This window comes from Equus przewalskii, chromosome 18 (assembly GCF_037783145.1).
Source record: "Equus przewalskii isolate Varuska chromosome 18, EquPr2, whole genome shotgun sequence".
NCBI classification, from domain to species: Eukaryota; Metazoa; Chordata; class Mammalia; order Perissodactyla; family Equidae; genus Equus; species Equus przewalskii.
In genome coordinates, this window is record NC_091848.1 from 9245930 (window position 1) to 9254041 (window position 8112).

The following is an 8112-nucleotide window of genomic DNA, read 5'->3' on the forward strand; positions in this document are numbered from 1 at the left end:
TTTTACTCTCCTATTAATTATTTAATTCAACTTAAAAAGCTTAATATAATATAAACTGCTTACTGAATTTTTCAGTATCATATTAACATTTTATTATTATAAAAGTAATATATGGTAATTATAGAAAATTGTAGGTTATAAAAAATACACAGAAATATTTCTCTGCCTAAATAGAACCACTGCTCATAGATTTTTACATTGGAATTTTAAGTTAAACCACATGGGCTTTCAACACTTTTTATATATATTTGCATCATTTCCTTTTTCTAATGGTAAGGTGCGAGTACGAATATACTAACTTCTAATTTTCCTCTACATAATGCTCTTTAGTGAATACTATACAATGCACTCAATTCTCAGTTATGTCCTAGTTTTTGTTTTCAATCTTATTCTCCAGTATTCTTTTCATGTATATAGTACTCCATGATAATTAGAACTTACGCTTTAGCCAGTTTCAATTATTCCCTACAAAGAATTTCTAAACCAAGACCCATAGCACACTGATGTGTTTCTAAGATTATGTTGTAAAGAGGTATAATTATCACTATAATGTGGAATTTCATATAATCTCTCAAGGTAAAATACAGGGCAATTGCTCATTTAGAAGATTGTACATGCTGTGTACTGTAGTGTAAGAGTTGCTAAGAATCATTGTCCCATAGCACTCTTCTTCTATTGTCCTATGTAAATACAGAATTCAAAATAAAACACATTTATTCAGCCCTTTCTCAAGACCAGGCAATATGCTAAGCCTTTTATAGAAATTATATTGTTTAATCCTTACAAAAAAAGTTAAATTATTAACCTTATACCTCAGAAAAGGAATCTGAAGCTCCTTTTATTATTATTAAAAGGATTTAATAATTTTTGGATGTGACATAGCTAGTAAAAACAAGGCTGGAAGTTGAAAAAGATTCTGTCTTAACTGAGAATCATAATTCTTCATCACTACTTCTCTATAAAATTGAGCTTTCCATTCAAAGAGCTCGAGTCATATATTCATCTAACTGCCTATTTCATACTGCTATAAAAAGGTATCTCTCAAAACTTTTTTAAATGAATGTGAAAAAAAAAACGAGAATTAATTTAGAAAAGAACAGCCAAGATGATCAATGGTATAGAAGGTAGGTGTAATAAGCCAGGAGAAAGAAAGGGTATCAATACAAGATAAGATGTAAACTAAAATTTCTAAAAATTTGTTCTGTTGCCTCATGGCTGATTTGATTGCCAGTTATAAGCTTATGGAACTGGGATTTCCATGAGAATTGTTGATATTCACATCTACACATTCAAGGGGAGCCAAATAGGATGAATTATTATTTAATGAAAGGAGAAGATACTCTTTAGACATTTATAGCAATCTTGAGATTGAAAGTAATAAATAATCAAATAGGTAACTGATGTGCCTATTTTTGAAAAAAGTCAAGAAAAAGGATAAAAAACTACTTGTGGTGGGTACGATAATGACCCCCTCAAAGTTGCCCACATCCTAATCATCAGAACCTGTAGGTATGTTAAGTTACATCAAAAAGGGGAATTAAGGTTGCAAATGGAATTAAGGTTACCAATAAGCTGACTTTAAAACAGATGGATAACAATGAATTAGCCAGATATGCACAATGAAATTAGAAGAGTGCTTACAATTGGAAGAGGAAGCCAAAAGGAGAGGTTAGCGATGAGCTGTGAGAAGGATTTGACCTTCTGTTGATGACTTTGAAGGTGGAGGAATAGGGCCATGAGCCAAGGAATAGCATGAAAACAGATTCTCCCCTAGAGCCTCCAGTAAGGAACACAGCCCTCCAGACATCTTGGTTTTAGCCCTTTGAGACTTGCACTGGACTTTCAACCTCCAGACTTGTAAGGTACTAAACTTGTGTGGTTTTAAGCCACTAAGTTCGTAGTATTTTTTTTTTTTTTTACAGAAGCAATATAAGAATAACATAATACTCTAGGGAAACAATATGGGCTATTGTAATAAATATTTTCAGCATTTTCATAATAATATATTTTACTCCAAAATAATTTCTGAAAATATTTTGGGAAATAAGGCTATTTTTCAGGCAACATATTCAATTTATTTCAAAAATTAAGTCAATTAATTATAAAAGCCATCTTATTTTAAATTTACAGATTATCTGCATTTTTCTAGTTATACACAAATTCATAGGGTAAGAAATTATATCTACATTGCTTTTTGAAACTACTCATATTTTTCCATATTATTTTATAAAATTCTATTTATCTTTGTTTTTCCTGTCCTTTGATGTAAATTTCATTATATTCATCATTTTAGAGATTTACTGTTTCTCTCGAATATGTAGAATGAAGTGTTGCATCACTTTTTAAATAGTCCATATTTCTTTATTTCTTCTTTTCATTTCCCTTCTCTTCTCTTTCTGGAAATTCAATTAAAAATATTTCAGATCTTCTGACTATTTCCTGGATGTACTTTAGCCTTGCAAATATATTTTCCATCATTTTGTCTCTCCCATTTATTTCTGGAATTTCTTTTACCTGATTATCAGTTCACTAATCTTTCCTTTAGCTGTGCTTAATCTGCAGTTAAACATATTCACTGATTTATTAATGTCAATTTTTTTCTATTTCTCAGTTCTACAATTATATTTTATTAGTTTTTCTTTAGTCGGCTATAGTTCTTAGTGTTTTGCTAGGATTTCAATAATTTCTTTTATCACCTTGAACATAATAAAGTCCTTTTAAAATCTGTTTCTAAAAATAGCCATATCTATACTTCATGTTATTCTATTTTCTGATGTTTCTTCTGCTTCTCATTTATGATAGTATTGTCATAGTGTCCCTGATTACATTTTATTGTGTGCTTGTCTTTGTTTATAAAATTTTTTTGTAGAAATAAACTGAGGCCTAGTTTCATTATATCATACTCCTGATTATTCTTTTCTGATTTCTATCTGCTATTGACCCTCACTTACTGACACATGCAATCTTATTTCTCCACAAAAAAATTTGAGACTGAATATCTTAGGGCCATTCATATGTGTTTAAGACAAACTGCAGTCCATGTAAGAACTTGTTTATTTTTAGTTCACCCTTAATCTTAGAGCACAGCCCACTGTAGTCCCATACAAAGCACAAGTTGTTTACTAGTGCCCTAATTCTTGGCAAGCTATGGATTTCATTTTTTCCCTAATCCTTCAAGGTTTTTGGATTTGGGCAACTAGGAATTACTTTTGCATTGAAAACTTTGCAAAAGATAGAGAATTTTAGAGGCAAGTAAAAAAACTACCAAATGACTAAAAGGTTTAAAATATAAGGCCTTTGAGAAAACTCAAAAACATTGCAATTATGTAGTTAGGAAGGGTAAATCTTAAAGAATATTTAATGAGATTTCACAATATTTGTACAATCAGATATGCAAGCACAGCTATTAGCCTATTTCTATAGAATATAAGGTAATAAAGTGCAACCAAATCATTTAAAAAGTATGATAAAAAATGGAGACACTAAAACAATAAAAAAGAGAGAATATGCATCTATTCAAAGTAGACAGGCACTTGTGTATATGTTTGGGTCCACAGAGAAATAGTCTAGAAAAGCTCTTTCTCTGTGTCTATATTGACCTCCAAGGAATGATTTTTTAAGTTGATTAAAAAGCACTATTTTACGTTATTAACCAATTAATTTTTGTGTAATTCATAGATAAAACTTTGTCTGTATTGGGTTATAAAAGCCTATTAATCCAGGTTTCAGTAAAACAGCTATTTTGAAATGATACTTTAGAATCACCCTACTTAGTAGAATTAACTCTACTATTTTTGAATGTGTTACATAGGCAGATTCATAATCAGTACAAGGCAAAGGATGTTAAATAAAAATTAAATAAATAAGTAGGTTATATAGGTAATCACATAGAAAATGCATATAAGCAGAAATAATTGAAGATGATATTAAGATGATATTTAGCCATTTTGACCATTGAAAGAAGTGTTTGCTGATGCCCATTTGTTATACAAAATTGTGAAATATTTATAGCTAATTTTCCTACATAATTGTCAATTTTATATGTTGCTCTGTGTGGTTTACATTGATAAATTGCCTCGAATTGGGTAAGTCCATCCTTAAGTGGTCAAAATATTGAAAAGAATTTTACTATGGTGTTGAGGGCCAAGAAAAATTTAGATCTGTGTCATTACTAGTTTTCAGGCAAAAAACAAATAGATTCAAAAATTATAAAGAAAAATAAGGATAAATAATAAGGAATATTACATTTATATTTTAAGTTTTGCTAAGAGAGAAAATCGCAGCAACCAAATCTTTCCCCTACCTCTCCTATGCTCTAGATTTTTCCTGAAGATCAAATTCAAACTTTAAAAGCACTTGAAGGCTGGGAAACATTCTGTTTTGCGTTTTGTATATTGACATAATCTGTGCTAAGTATTTTGGACTATATTTTATTTAAACGTATTAAATGATGTCGTGCTGTGTTCAAAACATTGTGTTGGGTGATAATGTAAATATAAAGCTAAATATGACACAGTCCTTGACCTCAGAGTTTACAGTGTTGAGGAAAAAACAAGACATAAACACAAGTAGTATTGTAAGCATTTTAAAAGAAATGCAGAATACTATAACGATAAGTCTCCCTAGCAGAACGTGGCAAATCAGTTATGTAGATCCAAGATATATTAGTAAATCACAAGAGAGAGTTGTTATTTTCAAATGTTTCAAGTATATTATTTCTTTGGGCCTTGAAAAGTATCTTTTCCATAACCAGTAACTTCATACAATGAGTGGTGTTTTATATTTAATGTTGTGAAAGTTTCCAACAAAATAATTTGTGTATACATGTTTACTATGAATTCTATTTTTATCTTTCACAAGCTGTACTCTTTGATTTTCCCAATTGTATTAATAAAGTTATAGTCTTTTATATGTAAATCAATTCAAAATTCATATCCTAGAAACTTTTAAGAACCTAATAATTCATTTAAAATGGAGCTGAAAAAGAAGAGCATACTTTCAGAAGAGATGAGAATAAGGTATAAGTAAATCTATTATGATGATGAAAAATGTCAGTCAACATTTTCATTAAAGTGTGGTATTTCTGAATGAAAATAAGATCAGCTAACAAAAAGCAGAAAACTCAATATAACTAACAAATAATAAGGTTAGCTTTTGGAAAGATAACTGACTAATCTGATTCAATCAACACATCAAATGGTATTGAGCATATATATATAGCCTAAGGTAGATGAATTCCATTTTTAGTAGGCTTTTTTGAATTCACTTCTTTAATATGAAATACAAATATCTAATCAAATCAAAATCCTTGACTTCAGTCTCTCCTTTCTACTTTGTCTCCATTGGGCTGGGCTGAGACAGCTTAGAACTTTCAGCATATCCCATGGCTATTACAGTTCAATTTAATCCTGTTACTCAGACTGGTTCTAGCTTACAATTAATGTGGTTATTTAGAAATTTCAAGCTAAGAAAGTCCAAATAGTTCTTGCCACAGGAGTCCTTAGCAACTTCTGAGATCAAGTAACAGAGGAACTGCATGTACCTCCTAGAAGTCTGAAACAGTCTGCTTATTCTAGCAAACGAACACTATTTGTTCCAAATGTCTGAGAGAATGCACTTGTACTCCCGAAACAAACAGCTCATCTCTCCATATCGAACAGAATGCTTCATTCTGGGCTGAGGTAGTTCACCAGATCACAAAGCACAACCTCTCAGCACCACATTGTACTTCCTTACTCTTTTATAATGCTGCTGATATGTAGTCTTACATTTCAAACCCAAAGTCCCCCATGGCCTCACTCTGCAATTAGTTTCACAGAGCTTCCGCGTTCCAGGAGCTCCATGTGCATAAACAAAGACGAGTTATATCAACACCCATTATTTATTAAACACACACACACACACAAATGCATTTGCATGTTTTCAAGGTCAAATTTACGTACAGTAAATCCACACATCTTAAACATATAGTGTGAAGAGTTTTGACAAATTTGTACCCTCAAGCAATCTGCAGGCCAATGAAAATATGGAAAATCTCAGTGACTCCAAAAAGTTTCTTTATACATTTTTCAAGTCAATTCCAAATGTTACTAAGGCAGTTATGATGGTATGATCTCATAGATTAACTATGCTTCATTTTTAACTTCATATAGTTCAAATATCATAGTATGAAATCTTTCATACCTGACATCTCTGCCCTACTTAATGTCTACAAGATTCATCTATATATATCAGTAATTAGTCCATTTTCGTTGCTGTGTAGTATGAATATTCTAAAATTTTTTTATGTATTCACTCGTGGCATTTGACTATTTACTGGTTTTGGTTATTTTGCATGAAGCTTCTATGAAAATTCTTGTACATGTATGTTAATGGAAATATATTTCCATTTCTCTTAGATAAATAACTAGGAGTAGAATTGCTGAATCATTGGGTAGAGGTATATTAAATTTATAAGGATCTGCCAGAGTTCTGGTTCTAGCCATGATGGAGTAACAAGATATAGACTTGCCTTATCTCCACAAATAATTAGAAACATGAGAAATAGACACCAAGGAAGTGTTTTTAAATACTGAAAAACTACAAAAGGCTTTCAGCTCAGAGGAGGCCAATGTACAACTTTCTTCAGTCATCCTGCATGTAGGTTCATCCACACCAGCTGTCTCCATCATGTCACCTAAGTTCCACCCAAGGAGATCAAAGTCATATACCTGAGGGGCAATGGTGGGAAATTCAGTGCCACATATGCTCTGGCCCCAAGATCAGCTGCCTGGGTCTGTATCCAAAAAATGTTGATGATGACATTGCCAAGGCAACTGACCATTCAGAACAGACAGGCCCAGATTGAGATGGTACTTCTCCCTCTACCACGATCCTCAAAGCCCTCAAGGAATCACCCAGAGACAGAAAGAAGCAAAAAAGTTAAGCACAGTGAAATATCACTTTTGATGAGATTGTCAATATTGCCCGATTGATACCTCACTGATTCTTAGCCAGAGAACTCTCTGGAACCAGTAAAAAGATTTTGAGGACTGCCCGCTCTGTGGACTGCAAGCTTGATGGTCACCACCCTCATGACATCAGAGATGATGTGAACAGTGGTGCAGCAGAATACCCAGCTAGTTAAGAACCTCAAAGAAAAATATTCAAATATTTCAATAAAGGATCATTTGACAGCCAAGCAGATAAACACAAACTACAGACAGCAGGGGACTATGATACCTGTGGAGATAAACAAAGGAGGAAAGCCACATGATTCCTCTGCCTGATGATGGCACATGCTGAAGTATAGTTCAGGAATAAAATTCTCTAGCAGAGCATAGTGGTGTCCCTAAGATGAAGATCCAGAATGTAGAGTTAAAGGAGACTGAAGCACCTGGAGATTAGAGGCAGAGCTCCGAAGTGGAAGGAGTCACTCAGAAAAAGATCTTCAGAAATCTGCGTAGAAGGACCCCTGAATCTTTGCGAATACCAATTTGCATATGTGTAGGAGCCACTTCCTAAGGCACTATCATATACTATTGGAAATATGACGTATATAAAACTTATTTAAAATTAATATTTACTATGAATCTCATAAAAGAATAGGCTGTGGAATCTTAATGTAACCTAAATATTTACCTATTGATCATCATATAAGTTGAAAAACTGTGAGTCACATTAATATTAGTGTCCAAATCTTACTGGCTTGTTAGCACTCAACTTTATAACTCCTCCTTTCACTAGAATTCAGAACAAAGTCTACCAGTTTTGGTAGGGAATCAATATCATTAGAGCGCCATCATTATCTCTTCCAATGGCATATATAAACCTTGTACTTTTTCTTTCTGATTTCTGCCAAAAAGAAATATTTATTTTCCTTACTGAATGATGCAAATAGATAGCTGAATAATCCATCAACCTACCCATTCTGTTGATGTGGAGGTTCTAAATCTCAGTTCAGGTTTAACTGAAGCACTCTGCTACAAGGAGTTTGAAGAGAAACGATGCCTCATTCAAGACAATGGAGAGAGGCAGATATGCAAAGAAGCATCTACATTGAACTTTATAGGAGCTTTGATAGGACAATGTAGAGGTAACATAAGCCACAAAAGGGAGATCTAAATTTCCCCA

General features: G+C 32.6%; 1 pseudogene; it reads left to right on the top strand.

The window, feature by feature from the left end:
- The first annotated feature begins 4971 nt into the window (after nucleotides 1-4971).
- On the top strand, nucleotides 4972-7126 carry LOC103548453 (large ribosomal subunit protein uL11-like; annotated as a pseudogene).
- The last annotated feature ends 986 nt before the right edge of the window (nucleotides 7127-8112 follow it).